This window comes from Castanea sativa, chromosome 11, assembly GCF_040712315.1.
Source record: "Castanea sativa cultivar Marrone di Chiusa Pesio chromosome 11, ASM4071231v1".
NCBI lineage: Eukaryota > Viridiplantae > Streptophyta > Magnoliopsida > Fagales > Fagaceae > Castanea > Castanea sativa.
In genome coordinates this window covers 47,593,518-47,609,714 of record NC_134023.1, presented here as the reverse complement: position 1 = coordinate 47,609,714, position 16,197 = coordinate 47,593,518, and the positions used below count along the sequence as shown (strand labels likewise).

The following is a 16,197-nucleotide window of genomic DNA, read 5'->3' as shown; positions in this document are numbered from 1 at the left end:
AAATAATTTTCAAATCATAAAAAAAAAAACAAAAGTCGATATTAAAAAAAAAACCTTAATTAAAAGGCTTAATTGAATGAAAGCAAAATTAGATAATTTAAATGAACTTTAGTCAAACTAATATAGCGTGTTTGCATTTTTGCCTTGAAAATATTATTATCAATAATAAAACTATATATTTTTTTATATCATAGAAACATGTAGTGAGATTAGTGATCAGTGGCCAAAAAATTGTGAATTAATCCTATTTGCCAAAAAATATAATTAGTAAACACTGTTACAAAACTATATTTTTTACTAACATCTCGAGTTTAAAAGACGGGAATCAGTGAGCTTTTTTTATTTTATTTTATTTTTTTGGAGAAACCTATGATCAGTGAGCTTAAAAGGTCCATAAACCCCTAAAAAAAAAAAAAACAAACACACAGGTGAAAGTGAAACCCCTCTTTTCTATTCTCTTCTCTTCTCCACCAAACCTTGATGATGGCTTCCACTTGCAACCGTGGGAAGAGAGAGAGAAAGAGAGATACGACACTGATTTAGGGAGAGGTTCAAGATTTTTAAGGTCGGACCGAAGTCGAACCGTGATAACGTCATAATTATTTTAATAATTTATTAATATAAAATAATAAAATACATATACAAAATTTAACAATTTTAATCAAAATAATATATAAAGAGGTTAAAATATTTTTTAATTAAAGAAAAGATGATATTTTTTGTTTATTACAAAAATGATAAAATATCTCTTATATTATTTAAAAATTTTCAGAAAATTTGGACAACATAATGAATTTTTTAACTTGCTTTTACTTGTTTTCAATTTTCATTCACTTTCTCTACCCGGCCCCACTCCCCAATACTTTTTCTTCTCATTCTTATCTCATTTACGTGTTCCCCTGTCTTGCCTTATTCTCTCTAGTTTTTTATTTTTATTTTTTATTTTTTTTTATAAACTGATCTCTCTAGCCTTATCAATTAACAAATTCCAATATTCTTACATTCAAAACTTCATCCTCATCGTCAATTCAAAGTAATATTTTTAGCTTTCTATCTTCTCTCTTCTAGCCTTCCTAATAGTCTGATACTTTGTCCCTTCTTCTTCCCTTTCTTCATTTTGGTTAGCTCCAAGAATGCCTACAAAACATCTCTTCGAAAATGCATGATTCAACTTTTATTCCAAAAAATCTAATGCCAATGTAAGTTTGCTCTCCATTTTCCATTACTGTATTTCTTCATTCTCTCTAATCTCTATTACTCTCGCATTTTTCTCTCTCCCCCCCCTCTCTTGGTCTCTCATTAAATGGTGAAATCCAGTGATGTAGTTGACAAACGAGATGAAAGCCGGAGATTTTTAGCAAAATTATGTGGGGGAAGAAAATCGGAAAACTCGTGCCCAGTTTCACAAATTGGACGATTTGATCGGGGTTTGAACGATTTGTTGCAAAACAGAGTTTCGATTTTTTATGTTTAAAAACCCGAATTGATGGCCAGTTTTCGGTTAATTCGGTTCGACCGTATGGTCCGGTCCGGGTTTCAAAACCATAATTTAAGCTTGATATTAACATGTCGGTCAAGTCACAAATTCGGCCATCAGTTTGGGACGTGACATTTCTTTTTACTTTTATTGAGTCTAGAGTTTTCTCACCTGTGTTTCTTTTGTATAGAGATGATGTGGGCTCATTAGGCTTGCTACTTTTCATCTGGGTTGAGCCCATTGGCTCTTGATGTCCTCTTTTCTTGCTTCCCATAAGTTTCTGCTAGGCTGGCCTATTGGACGTTTACCCTATTCTTTCTTTGTTGGGCATTTTTAAGGCCCATTCTTATTCTTTAAGGAGGGCCATCCCACTGTGGCATTCTCCTATACACTGCCCATATAGTAAAGTGGGCAATGTATCTCTTGTTCCTCATGGGTATTTTCTTTCTTGGGGCTTTTGTTTGGGCCAAGCTTGCTTATTTCCTGGGCTTGTGGGGCATAGCCCTATTGCCTTTCTTTTTCACTTATTAGTCTCTTTTTTAGGCTGGTTTGGGCTTTTCCAGCCTTGGGCCTCAGGTCCATATTAGCAAAAATGGGTATTAATAAGTGTTAACATGGTTTTTTTTTATAATTTATATATGAATCTTGATCATGTAAATAAAATATAGGAGCATATTGTTCTTGTCCGTGCAATTTATTTGGCACCAATAAAAAGAGACATTAGGGAGCGAGTAGTTCTAGGGTGGGTCTATGAAGTAGTAGTTAGTAATTAGTTATGTGATTATCACAGTCAGGTTCAAAGCTCATTAAATACTAATCCAATTAGTAAGCATACAATAAATTGCCTCAATAGTCCCAAGTAGTTATTGGGTGGGTTTACGAAGTAGTTGTTAGTTATTAGTTATGTGATTTGAGCCCCACCAGCCAGATTCAAAGCTCATTAAATACTAATCCAATCAGTAAGCATATAATAAATTGCCTTCACAGTCATTAGATTGTGTTACTCCCAGAGTTTTGTGTTGTAAAAATGCAAAAAAGTCAACAATTTGGGGCATGTTTATGAAGTTGATTGCTCTTGGCAAAGAGGGTTCTTGGTAAGAATGGGCCAAATCTCTTCATGTCATTTTCCTATATAGAGTGAGAACTGAGTCAATTTTGTCAAGTAGGATAGGATAAGTGGCAATGTAACCTTGTAGATATTTATCTTGTTTACTATTTCTAAGGAAAATGCTAATATGTGTTTGATTGATTTGCACATCTAGGGTCTACTCCCATAATTAATAGTAGTGATCAAATAGAGACACTACTGTCCTATCCTTTTATGGTTCTTGGAGGGTTCTTGGTTTTGAGAATGGGTCAAATCTCTTTATGCCATTTTCCTATATAGAGCGAGAACAAGTCCATTTTGTCAAGCAGGATAGGATAAGTGGCAATATAACCCTACACATATTTATCTTGTTTACTATTTTTAAGGAAAGGGTGAATGTTCTGAAGCCTGTGCTGTGAATGATGTGTGTATGGTGAGAAGGGCAGAAAAAATATGAAAATTCGTGGGTTTGGTATTTGGTTTTTTAATAACATGTTCTGGGGATTATCAAAATTGGATGAATGTCTCAGTTAAGTAGGCTAAATAGTTGTGTTAGGCCCAATTTCCCATATGTTTTTCTATTTGGGATTCCTAACTATGAATATTAGGACTCTAGGAGAAGTTTTAAATGCTTCATAATTTGGGAGGGAGTGGTGAAATGATTCATAAGTGGTAAGGTAGTTGAGAAGATTTAGATTCAGAAATCTACCTTTTTGAAATGTAAATTTATGTTGTTTAGATTTAGTTCAAGGTTTTATTATATATAGCTGAATATACATTTGGCAATCAAACAAATTCATTGAGAAATTGAATTAATTGTTTGATTTTCATTGTTTTCAAGTAGAATCGTGCAGAACACCGAGCTACATGATGGAAAAAGCTCCATTTTTTTCCGACAATAACCTGTCGTTGATGTAATTATTTAATATTATTTGCAATACAATATATGTTTTCCCTTTTTTTTTTGGGGGGGGGGGGGGGAGCAAAGATAAGTTATTTCATTATTTATCTTGAATTGCAATGTTGATTTGATGATGATGATCATCATGATCATGAGGATGGTGAGAAATTGATTTTAGAAGAAAAAAGTATACTACTAGGATGAACTTTTCACTTTACAGTGTATTTACATTTGAATTTTAAAGGTACTTCTATAGTCTATGCAAGGTAAGGAAAGGACTGCATACTTTTTCTTAGTATCATGCATCTTGGAAATGTTTATTTTGTTAGTGAAAAAAAGGGCTTAGATGAGTAGTTGGGTAGTTTCAAGGTAAAGTTTAATATGACATGTCAAGTCTTATGTCATTATGGAATCATTAGTCTTTCACCATTGCATAAACCAAAGATTTTGGCCCTATTTGGTTTTTTTTTTTTCATCACTCATCACTCCTCACTCAGTTTTCGTCACTCATCACTTATCACTTATCACTCATCACTCAAAATACTCCTATTTCTTATACCCACCCGTTTGGCACACATTACTCAACTTGTCATCACTCAAAATTTTTAACTTTTTGTGGGCCCCATACCTGTAACTTTGTCAGAGCAAAGCTGTTAGCCTACCCGTGGAAGGTTTCACCCCCATTTTTTCTCTTTTCTCATTTCCTGTTCACTCTTTGCCATTCTTTTTCCCTGTTGTTTGGTTGGTGAGAAAATAATAAAGGAGAAGTTCAAAATAATTTCTTCTCACTACTACTCTGTTCTTACAAAAGAAAAACATCACACAAAATGCATCAAAATAATTTCTTTCTTTTCTTGAAACAAAAACAAACAATTTTGTTGATGACAGATTTCACCACAAACCCATCGAAATCCCATAGCCAGTACAAACCCCTGAACAACCACCAAATCAACCCAACACACCTAACCCCAAACCCCAAACCCACGGCCAAACCAAAACTTGTAGACACCATCACACCACCATAATCACACCCACTTCTAAAATCTCAAACCAAATACTAGACCCACACCAGTGGCCAACACAATCATACCCACTTCTCAAATTGCAAACCAGATACGACCACAATCAAACCCACGGTCCACGCCCACCGAAAACCCACAACTTGAAACTCAATTTGAAACCCACGACCACAACCCAAACCCATAGACGAGACCCACCCCCATTGAAACAGACCCATAGACGAGACCCACCACCGAAACGCTGACCATTGTTTCAACTCCAGCCACCGTATCAACTCCACCACTGAAACGCCACACATCAATACCCAATTGCACCATTGAAACGCCACCACAAACGAGAAGAGATAGATTAGAGAAAAACAATGAGAATAGAGAGAAGAGTTAGGGAACGGAGAAGAGAGAAATAGAGAGTAAAGGCAAAAAGACCCGTTGGAGTTGCACAGGGATCGGACGGGACACTGGCATTGGGACTTGTTTGTGCTGAAGAATTATGAAATTGCCACTGATATCCCATAACTCATAACTTGAAAACAAGCTTCCCTTGTTTCCGAAGTTGGTAACTCAACTCTCAAAAAACTCAGTTTTGTTAACTAAGTTAACAACACAATAATAAGCCAAACAAGCATCCCTTCCTGTGGGGCCCAGTGATTTTGGATTATGAGTTAACAAAACTGAGTTTTGTTAACTGAGTTAACAAAATCCAAACAAGGCTTGTTGTCCACTATCATGCACATTAAATTAAGCAAGTTTTATTTAGATTGGGAGATGATGAGATATTCTTGAGGTTGGTTTGTATTTTTATAATTAAAATTGTCTTATCAAAGTTAGTGCTAAATTTGATATCTAAATCTCTTTGATTTTTATTTCCTGTTAAACTTAAGTTCATGGGTTCAATTTCTTTGGCTGAAGAAGCATTAAGATGAAGGATGTGAAATGGACAACTATCTTGCTTCTCCAACAATTTGCTTCCAAGGAAGGATGATCACACCATTCTCTTTAGCTGGATTTTTTTTTTCAATTGCTAGAAATATTTTTCTCTCCATCATAGTGGATGTTACAGTTTTAGTTGTTTAGAATAGGCTTAAAAGAAAATCTATTTGTAAGACAACACATATTTTTATGGATAGCATACTGAGTGTTATATACATTTTAAATTTGAAATTCATACCAAGTGTTATTTTTTAAAATTTATAAATTCAATTGCATTAGCTACATACTTATTTAATTATATTTATTTAAGTACGACTTTTGAAAAAAAATGTTTCTCCAAATATTTACCTAAAATTATTTGAATATATTTACTTTCTCGGATTCTAATTATTTTTATGTACAAAAAATTATTTGTGGACTCTTACAAAATTTTCATTATTTTTATTTCTATTTTGTTGAAAATAGATGTATTTGTTTTTTCCAAGAACCCAAAAATACATGTACTTATGTAATTCCTGTACATTTGCACGGATTTAAAAGCTAGTATATATAATGGGTGAGGATCAGTTTTCATTGCTTGAGTGGGAGACTTGGACTAATAATGGGTCTTCTTTTCTTTCAATCAAAAAATTTTAATGGACATGGAAGACTTTTATTAATGGGTGAGGATCAGTTTTCATTGCTTGAGTGGGAGACTTGGACTAATCATGGGTCTTCTTTTCTTTCAATCAAAAATTTTTAATGGAAATGGAAGACTTTTATTAACAGGTGAGAATCAGTTTTCATTGCTTGAGTGGGAGACTTGGACTAATAATGGGTCTTCTTTTCTTTCAATCAAAAAATTTTAATGGAAATGGAAGACTTTTATTAATGGTTGAGGATTAGTTTTCATTGCTTGAGTGGGAGACTTGGACTAATCATGGGTCTTCTTTTCTTTCAATCAAAAAATTTTAATGGAAATGGAAAACTTATTTTGTGTCATACATATATCTTTAACAATTCATAAAATAGAAAGAAAAAAGCATGTTGATTATATCAAAGTTCGGGGTAACAATTTTCAATTTATCATGGATAAAGACACTATTGCTGATATAATAACTTCTATACACAATGCTGAAATGAATAGAAAGGAAACAGTTCGAATACCATCTACTAACATCACTGAAAACCTTGTTAAAATACTGTTAAGAGAAGGTTTTATTGAAAATGTGAGGAAACATCAGGAAAACAACAAATATTTTTTTGTTTTAACACTACGACATAAAAGGAATAGGAAAAATCCGTGTTGATATTATTACATAACACAAAACACAACCACAATCACTACAAATATTATTGTATATCATTCAATAACAAATTTCATGAACAATAAATATGTAAATTATATAACACCGCAACAATATACCTCAAACCCAACCAGCCAACAAAAAAAAAAAAAGCAAGCACAGACCCATTCTCAGCAATATATCACATTCTACAAAGTTTGGCTACTATTTCATTCAATATATTTTTATTGGATGTGAATTTTGATAAATCTATCATTGGATTTATTTTCTTCTTATATTCTCTATGCTTGCAAAATTTTGATAAGATCAATAATCAATAGCTATGTCATCAATTGGTTGTTTAAATTTTAATTTTTTATAACCTAAAATTATGGATAAAAAATAAGTTTTAAATCATATAATAAATAGCATCCAATTGGCAAAAAAATTTACAGGTATTAAAAGTGTAAAAAACTTACAAATTCTTTGAATTTTATTAATACATTGAAATAAATGCATTTGCCATTACTTAATAGTTTGACATAAATGCAAAATTTAGATGAGGTGGAAGCTTAAATGAGAAGGATGTCATACAATGTGCCACATGAGGTCTCGTATAAAAAAAAAAAAATATATATATATATATATATATATATATATATATATATATATATATATGTATATATAGATGTGGAGACAAATAATATTTATTCAATTCATTGAATTTGACTCTTGCAATTATGCATTGAAGTTAGTCTTATGTAAAAAATTGAAAAGTTTTTTTGATTCCTACCTTTCCCATGACTTTTTTGATCCATCTGTATCAATTCAAAGCGTTTAAAGTTATAAATGTATACAATGTGCCATTGATATTGATCTTGAAGTTAACTTTTCAGGTTGGACTGAAATTATTCTTTGTGGGTAACCAATTAATTATACATTTTTTTCCCACACGAGACAAAGACCTAGACCTTTTTAGGTATTATATGGTTGATGACTAACTTTGTTACCCATGTGCCGTTGATTATTGACCTTGAAGGTATCTATGAGGTTGAACTTGAATTGCAATCACGATTTTTACTAAAATTTTCTCCCATTCATTTTTATTGATGATAATTAACGGGTTAATTCATTAGAGGAATCGGGTGCATTGGGATCCCCATGGAAATATTACTATTTCATTGCTTGTGCTTTCAGAACATTTGAATTTTGGAAGTACACAACTACATGCTACAGAATTCAAAATTCAAAATTATACCAGAAAAATAAATAATTGCATGCGGAAACAAGCGTATTTTGCTACACATTTTTTTTTACTAGATAGAATTTCTAATCTAACCTAATCTAAGTGTATATGTGTGTGAAACTCCCTCCTGGAGACTTGAACCCCAACCTTTGTCCCCACACCCTCTACACAGTTTGAAAAATGGACTCTTTGGCTACATAGTTAAAAAAATTAAGGCTAAACAACCATTTTCCCCCAAGAAATTATGCATGATTGCATGACACTTGAATAGAACTTAAGCCACGGGAACATTACATGCATCTCATGAGTCATGACCGAACCAGCCCAGGCAGCCTAGGTGTACGCGTGTAACCATCTCATAGTTTGGACATGAAATTTGTCAGTTTACAAAGGAAAAATAAACATAAAATTTATTTCAAAATTACTTTTTTCAATTGCTGTCCTTACAAATTTATGACACAATGTTCTGATGATGGGGAGTGTGATTACAAGGGTAAGTCATATTAGAATTAATTTAAAATAAAATATTTAACAACGTAAAATTAGTATGATTTAATTCAACACATTCTAATATTAGCTATTGGTTGGTTGATCATTTTATTTTAAGCATTGATGATACAAATACATGATAGTTATTCATGTGTTTGTGTGTGTGTGTGTATATATATTTTCCATTATAACAAGGAGAAAACGTTTTTTTCCATCTTCTCACAATTTTCTCATTTTTATCACACACTACACACATGAAGTAAAATAATTGGATAGAGAAAGAAGTTCGAACAATATTTTAATTGCAATGTGTTCACTTTTATACGATGTAATCTTAATTCTATCTCAAAAAAATAAAAAGATATCATCTTAATTAAATTGGCAAACATTCTTTTTTACATACAATGGATAAGTAGTGAAAATAATAAAATAATAGAATAATTATGGGACAAAGTTTGGCTACTATTTCATTCAATATTTTTTTTTTGAATGTGAATTTTGATAAATCCATCATTAGATTCATTTTCTTCTTATATCCTCTATGCTTGCAAAATTTTGACAAGATCAATAATTAATAGTTATGTCATCAATTGGTTGTTTAAATTTCAATTTTTATAATCTAAAATTATGGATAAAAAATAAGTTTATAAATCATATAATAAATAGCATCCAATTGGCAAAAAAAATTACGTGTATTAAAAGTGTAAAAAACTTACAAATTCTTTGAATTTTATTAATACATTGAAATAAATGCATTTGCCATTACTTAATAGTTTGACATAAATGCTAAATTTAGATGAGGTGGAAGCCTAAATGAGAAGGATGTCATACAATGTACCACTTGGCAGAACCTCATACTTTCTCACATGAAGTCTCGCATATATATATATATATATATATATATATATATATATATATATATATATATATATATTGATGTAGAGATAAATAATATTTGTCCAATTCACTGAATTTGACTCTTGCAATTATGCATTGAAGTTAGTCTTGTGTAGAAAATTGAAAAGTTTTTTTGATTCCTACCTTTCCCATGACTTTTTAGATGCATCCGTATCAATTTAAAGCATGTAAAGTTATAAATGAATACAAATTTTTTGAATTTTATTCCTACATTTTCTATGACTTTTTAAATCCATCCTTATCAATTCAAAGCATGTAAAGTTAAAAATTTATACAGATTCTTTGAATTTTATTAATACATCTGAATAAATGCATTTGCCATTATATAATAGTTTGACATAAATGCTAAATTTAAATGAGGTGGAAGCCAAAATGAGAATGACGTCATACAATGTGCCACTTAGCAGAACCTCATGCTTTTCTACATTAGGTCTCTACTTTTATATATACTAGCTTATAACCCACACAATGTGCGGGATCCTTTTATTTATTACAAAAGACAAACCATAGGTGAAAATTTAAAATTTTCATAATTAGATAATACAAAAAAAAAAAAAATTAAAAATTGCAAGAAAGAAACCTAAATTCAAGGAGTCTTTGTCTCTTAGATAGAGAAAATGAAATGTAATCTTGAACTTTCTTGCTCATTCAACAAAATTCGAAATAGACCCAAAAAAATATTGTTTTCCTTCATCACATGCACTCAATAAAATGAAAGAAAGTGAATTTTTTTTTTCTTTCTTTCGACTCCAAGAGTTAATTATTTTGTTTCTAAAAAAGAGCTAATTATTTAAAGCATGTTCCAAAGTTCCAAAAAGATAAACAAAATAAATTCAGAGTGGTCTAAGAGAGATAATAGTTGTCTTTGTTTTTGCTAGAAGCAAGTACCAGTGTCTTCAACAAACAATAATTAATAATTAAAATATCATGAAATTCAAATCCTATAGTAATAGCCTATGAATTACATCAACTACAGTAGTAAATAGTCTCACAGAATTCACTTAGCCCAAAAAAAAAATCACATTCTCACTATAAGAGTGATTCCAAAAATGTAGTGCCACTAATTTATACCAAATTATCAATTTCACTTTTTTTTTTTTTTAATGAAAATACCTACTACACCAAAGGAAAATGCAGACAATGTTTATAATTTAAAAATATAAAAATGTAAGAAACCATGGGTGAAGCCTACCAATTGTATTAAAGCAACAAAATATTGAATAGAACCCAAATGAAGGCTAGTTTAACTGTGAGAAATCTCAACCATGTATAAAAATCAAACTGAATATTACAATTTTTTGAATATAATTGAGAAATCTCAACCTTGTATAAAACTGAATATGTTATTCATTTAACTATTGATATAGATTTTCTATTTAAGTTAGCAAGATCATACGCTCTACCAGCAACCTCCTCATCATAATATTCACCTGTATACAAAACATAAATAAATGAATACACAATTTATGTGAGATAACATATCTATTACCAAGTTTATCCCCCATAAGTCTATGGAGATCCATTTGGATTCTAAAGTCGTCTTACTTTCTAAACATTCACAAATGAGAATGAACTCTTAAAATTTCATCAATAGTATACAAAAAATATTAAATATCAAGGTCTCATTTTGGCCACAAACAAAATAATATTCATATTGTGTTACCAAGTGAAAAGAGTAGGGATTTGCTTCATAGACACCCTTAGTTCAATCCAACTAATTTGAGAGGTCAGCTTGTATTTTCTAGGGTTTTTGCTTTATGTTTTGTTTATTGAATTTCTACCATGTGATGCAATCAAAGCATAACGCAATAGTTGTATTTTGCTTTTAGTTGTGATGTATATTAATAGTTAAAAAAAAAAAATCAATCAATTTTAGTAGGAAGAATAGAAGCCTTTTAGAGGCAAGGCTATAGATTTGAGTAAAAAACTGTACCAATAAGGATGTAAGTTGAGAATGATTTTTGCAATATTTTAGAATGCCACTCTTCTCCCTGCGTCTCTAATTGGTCATCATTTCAGTATGTTTACTTTATTCCTTTAATTACAAATATATCCAATTATGACCTTCTTAAAAAACATGAAAATAGAATTTGTATCACTTGTAAAATATGATTTTAGATAATCGACACGGGGACATGAATATACATGTTTGTATGATCTATAGGACAAATGATAGGAGACTCATTACAAAATCATTCCCTACTGTCATACATGCAAGAAGAGGCACTCATAAAAATAAAATAAAATAAAACCCTAGTGGAGCTCAAAATCAAGGAACAAAAAATACCCATATTTTTTTGTAATTGGATACATATGCTTTAAAGTAAATATTTGATAAAAGGGAAATACATGTACAAACACATAACAACCATGTAAGCATAAATACAGGGGAACAAAAACCTATTCTGTAGAAAACAAAATATGCAAAAAAATAAATACAGCTCATGGACATACAATACAAAAACAGAAACAACAACAGATATTACAATTACCCCCTGTAAGCACAGATTATGCAGAAAATCCTGAACCTGTTCTGTAGAAAACAAAATATGCAGCAACAGAAATACAGCCCATGGACATACATCAAAGAAACAACAACGGATATTACTCTCAACCCCCCTGTAAGCACAAATTATGCAGAAAATCCTGAACTTGTTCTGCAGAAAACAGAGTATGGAGAGTATGCAGCAGCAAAAATACAACCCATGGACATACATCATAGAAATAGCAACAGATATTACACTCAACTCCCCTGTAAGCACAAATTATGCAGAAAATCCTGAACCTGTTCTGCAGAAAACAGAATATGCAGCAGTAGAAATACAGCCCATGGACATACATCACAGAAACAACAACAGATACATCGTTTTTCTTTTGGTTCGAATAGATGCATCGATTTTCTTTGAGTGTGGCGTTTCAAGTTTGTTTTACACGTGTTTTTTTTTTAAGCGGGTCTTTTTTCTACATGGCAGAACAGCCAAATCTAAATCAATCCAACCAAGAAATTCAAACCTAAATCATATTCAATCCCCAAATTTGAAAACGAAAAAAAAAAAAAGAGCAATAACTTTACCGATTAGGGAGTAATGGGTATGCAACCTCTCTCTTTGTACCTTCCAAACTATATCTCTGCGTGTATGTGGTTCCGACAAAAAAACCTAAAAAAAGATTGAAAAAGAAAAAAGAAATATCAGTGTAATATTCAATTCTATACTTATTTGATCCCAATGAAATTTCATGAACTCAAAAACCCAAAACAATGTCAATAACAAATGAAAGCCAAAATCAAATCTAAACTAATACAACAAAAAAACTCAATAAAAAGTAACATTGTATACCCAAATTTGAAAAAAAAAACAAACAAAAAAAAAAGAGAAAAATGTACCAGTGCTGGTTCCAACAATTTGATGGTGGCAGATTTTCTCTCTCTATGTGCTTATGGTTTTGGTTGTCTAAGTCCGGTGAGGGAACAGACGGTGGTCTATATCTGTTTCGTAAGTTTTTTTTTTCCTCCTTCTTTATCTCTATATCGTAGGTTTGTTTTTTCAAGCCGTTAGTTTTCTTTTTATTGAAAAAACTATAAAAACCCAATCCCTAAGGAGAAAATAGTAAAATAGGCATAACTTTCTAACGATATAATTAGTTGTGACTGTTTGCAAACTATATTTTTTACTAGCATCTCGAGTCTAAAAGACTTGATTTTGGGCTATAAATCGAGTCTTTGATGGTCGATTTTTATAGTCTAATTTTTTCCACGTGGCGACTACTTGAAAATCGAGTCTCTAAGACTCGATTTACATCCTAAACCTTCCCTCTTTTCCTTCTTATTTTTTCTACGTTTCACATCTCTCTCCTCTTTACATCTCCATCTGTTCCTTTCTTCCTCCCTACCACTTCATCTTTTCCTTTCTTCCTCCTCCACGTTGATCTGCCGTCGAACCAAGCTGACCCAGGCCGCCGCGCGACCCAGGCCGCGCGACCTGGGCGTGCCGCGGCCTGGGCGCGACGCGACCTGGATCTGGGCGCGCGCGGCCTGGATCTGGGCTTACGCTGGGTTTTTTTTTTTTGTGGTGAGTTTTGCTCAGTCATGGTGGATGGATCTAACATTTTTTTGCTTTGTAAATCGAGTGTTAGAGACTCGATTTTCAGGTCGACTCCACGTAGAAAAAATTGCCACATCATACATTAAAAATCGACCATCAAAAACTCGATTTTTAGGCCCAAAATCGAGCCTCTTAGACTCGAGATGCTAGTAAAATATATAGTTTGCAAACCGTAACAACTAATTATATAGTTAGAAAGTTATGCCTATTTTACTATTTTCTCCCAATCCCTAATTTAACTTGAATACCCCAAACTAAAGCGTTCTTGCCCAGATTCCTTCATCAAAATCAAATTTAATCCAAACACTTAAATTGATATCAATCCGACCAAAATAACCAAATCTAGATAAAAATTAATCCATAAATTTTAACAATGAAAAAAAAAAGATAGGTTTTGTGTAGCATATATGTAAATCTAAACCTAAACCAATCTAACCAAGAAATTCAAACCTAATTAAATTCAATTCAATTCCCAAATTTGAGAACGAAAAGGAAAACAAAAAAACAAAAACAATAACTTTGTCGGTTATGGGTAAATGTCCTGTCTCTTTGATGGTCGCAGATTTTTCTCTCTCCCCAGTCCCCACTCTGTGCCTTCTTTGTTTACTGTTTGATGATGCACAAAAAATCATTAGTGAGTTGATCGTCCAAACGTGTCAATAGATGCACCTGAAGAACAAAAGAAAAGAACCAATCAAAGGGCACCGGTGGGGTACTGGCAAAAGACCCTCCGAAGGTTAAGTCAGAAGAGAACTCCAACAATGCTAGAGAGTATAAGCTTTAGAGAAATTGTGCGTACCTTATTTTCTGAGGGCCTTTGGGTTTTTATAGTAGTGTAGAACCGACCGCCGTTTCTTGTGTAGCAAGACATTTCCTTATGGAGAAGATCATCATTAATGGGCAGATATTATGAGATCCTCCTTATGTTAGGATTCTATTTGTATTGGGACTCTATTGGCTAAGGTTAATCGTGAGATGCAAGTTGTTTCCATTTAGAATTTCTTGGAGATCACTAAAACCAGGTGGATGCCACGTGGCCTTTAGATCCATCCACTATTTGTCCGTGCATTTTAGATTCGTCCACTATCAGCCCACTGATCTAGCACCGTCAAGTTTATTTAAATGGATCCATCATCCCTAATTTTACCCTCTTCACTGTTCTGCCAAGGTTTTGGGTCTACAAAATCATTTTTTGAAACTTTTTGATTTTGTCGCCTCTCTCTTTCTTTGCTTCTTTCTCCGTATACTCATTGCCTCCCTCTATTTCTTTCTCCTTTTCTTTCTGCAGCGTATGTTTGTTTTGGGCTTTTATGCTTTTTTTTTTTTTTTTTTAATAAGCGGGTTGGGTTTTTATAAGACTCTCCCGAAACGTTGCACCTTGCGGGTCTTTTAACTTAAAGTTACATACGGGTTAGTTTTAAAGTGTTTTCTTTTTCTAACGCGTCAACACCTCTTTAAAAGGCTTTTGCTTTTATATATAGTATTAGATATATTGATTGATGTGTCAACTTTAATGTACAACTCTTAATCGAAATAGTAAATTTCCAAAGTCAAATCACCATTTTAAGAGACTATATATGGTCTCACTCATTCACATGGATTTAGTCCAATAAAACAAATTAGAGGTGTTATAAAATTTGTATTACAATCTTTGATGTGATTGACTTGATCAAAGATTGAAGAAGGGTAATCTAATTAATTAAGAAAACTCTAGAAATACACTTATTTTCACTCCCAAACCTACAATATGCTTTAGTCTTAGCTTATGATAGTGCACTCAAATTTACTTTTTCATCAATTATCCGTGGTAGTCTCATTTGTATGTGCTGATATCCAATAAAAAGTTACACCCAGTACTGAATTACTAGTTAATATGAGCAAAACTCATTCATTATTCCAATGAATATAAATTTAGATATATAACCACTTAATGCCCCAAGAATATTATATATTATATAAACTATAAACTATAAATTATATAGCAATGAATTTCTTATTTATAAAAAATTATAGAATTATTAAATAGTAAGTAAAAAGTAATAATAGAAATATTATCTATTTATTTATTTTGAGAAAATTGTTAAGTTTGTTCTCTATCTATGAGCGTGAGTAGGCCTGTACACGGTGTGGTGCGGCCGGTTATGAGAGTGTTTTTAGCACTGCAACTGCACCTCACCAGTGGAGTAGTTCGGTGAATTCCTCAATTTTCTCAGAATCCAAACACAGAATTTAACACTCCCAAACCACAACATAATCATTAGATAACCCAAATATTCTGCACAAAAAAAGAAAAAAAAAAAAAAACATACACGAAAGAAAACAAACAAAATATGCACAAATTCACAATCTCTCTAAAAAAATATACCATTTCAAATCACACAAAAAAAAAAAAACTAAACTAAACTAAACTAAACCTAAGTCATAAAAGATGAAACAAAACTATCAAAGGAAAATAGATTAAGAAACCTAATAGAACAAGGGGGAGGGGAGAGGGTGAAACTCCAAGAACAAAGCATCAAGCAGTAGAGAATGGTGACAGACTGATAGCAAATGGCAGAGGCTGAAGAGGGAGGGGAGAGAGAGGAGAGGCGGAGATGCTTGCTTGGGTAAGAAAGACTAACGAGAAGAGAGAGATACGAAACTGATTGGGATGGGGATAAAATAATATTTAGGGTTTATAAAACGACAACGTTAAAAGTTTTTTTTTTTTTTAATCTAATACCAAAACGACGTCGTTTTGGAACTTATATTAAAATTAATAT

General features: G+C 32.0%; 1 protein-coding gene across 8 annotated transcripts in view; it reads left to right on the top strand.

Moving 5' to 3' along the window:
* Window positions 1–442: 442 nt before the first annotated feature.
* Window positions 443–16,197, top strand: part of LOC142614955 (protein NONRESPONDING TO OXYLIPINS 2, mitochondrial-like) — a 36,661-nt gene continuing 20,906 nt past the window's right edge. For all 8 annotated transcript variants that reach the window (XR_012840617.1, XR_012840616.1, XR_012840615.1 and 5 more), the window contains exon 1: window positions 443–476. The gene's annotated coding sequence lies outside the window, so the exon portion shown is untranslated. The remainder of the gene's footprint in view (window positions 477–16,197) is intronic.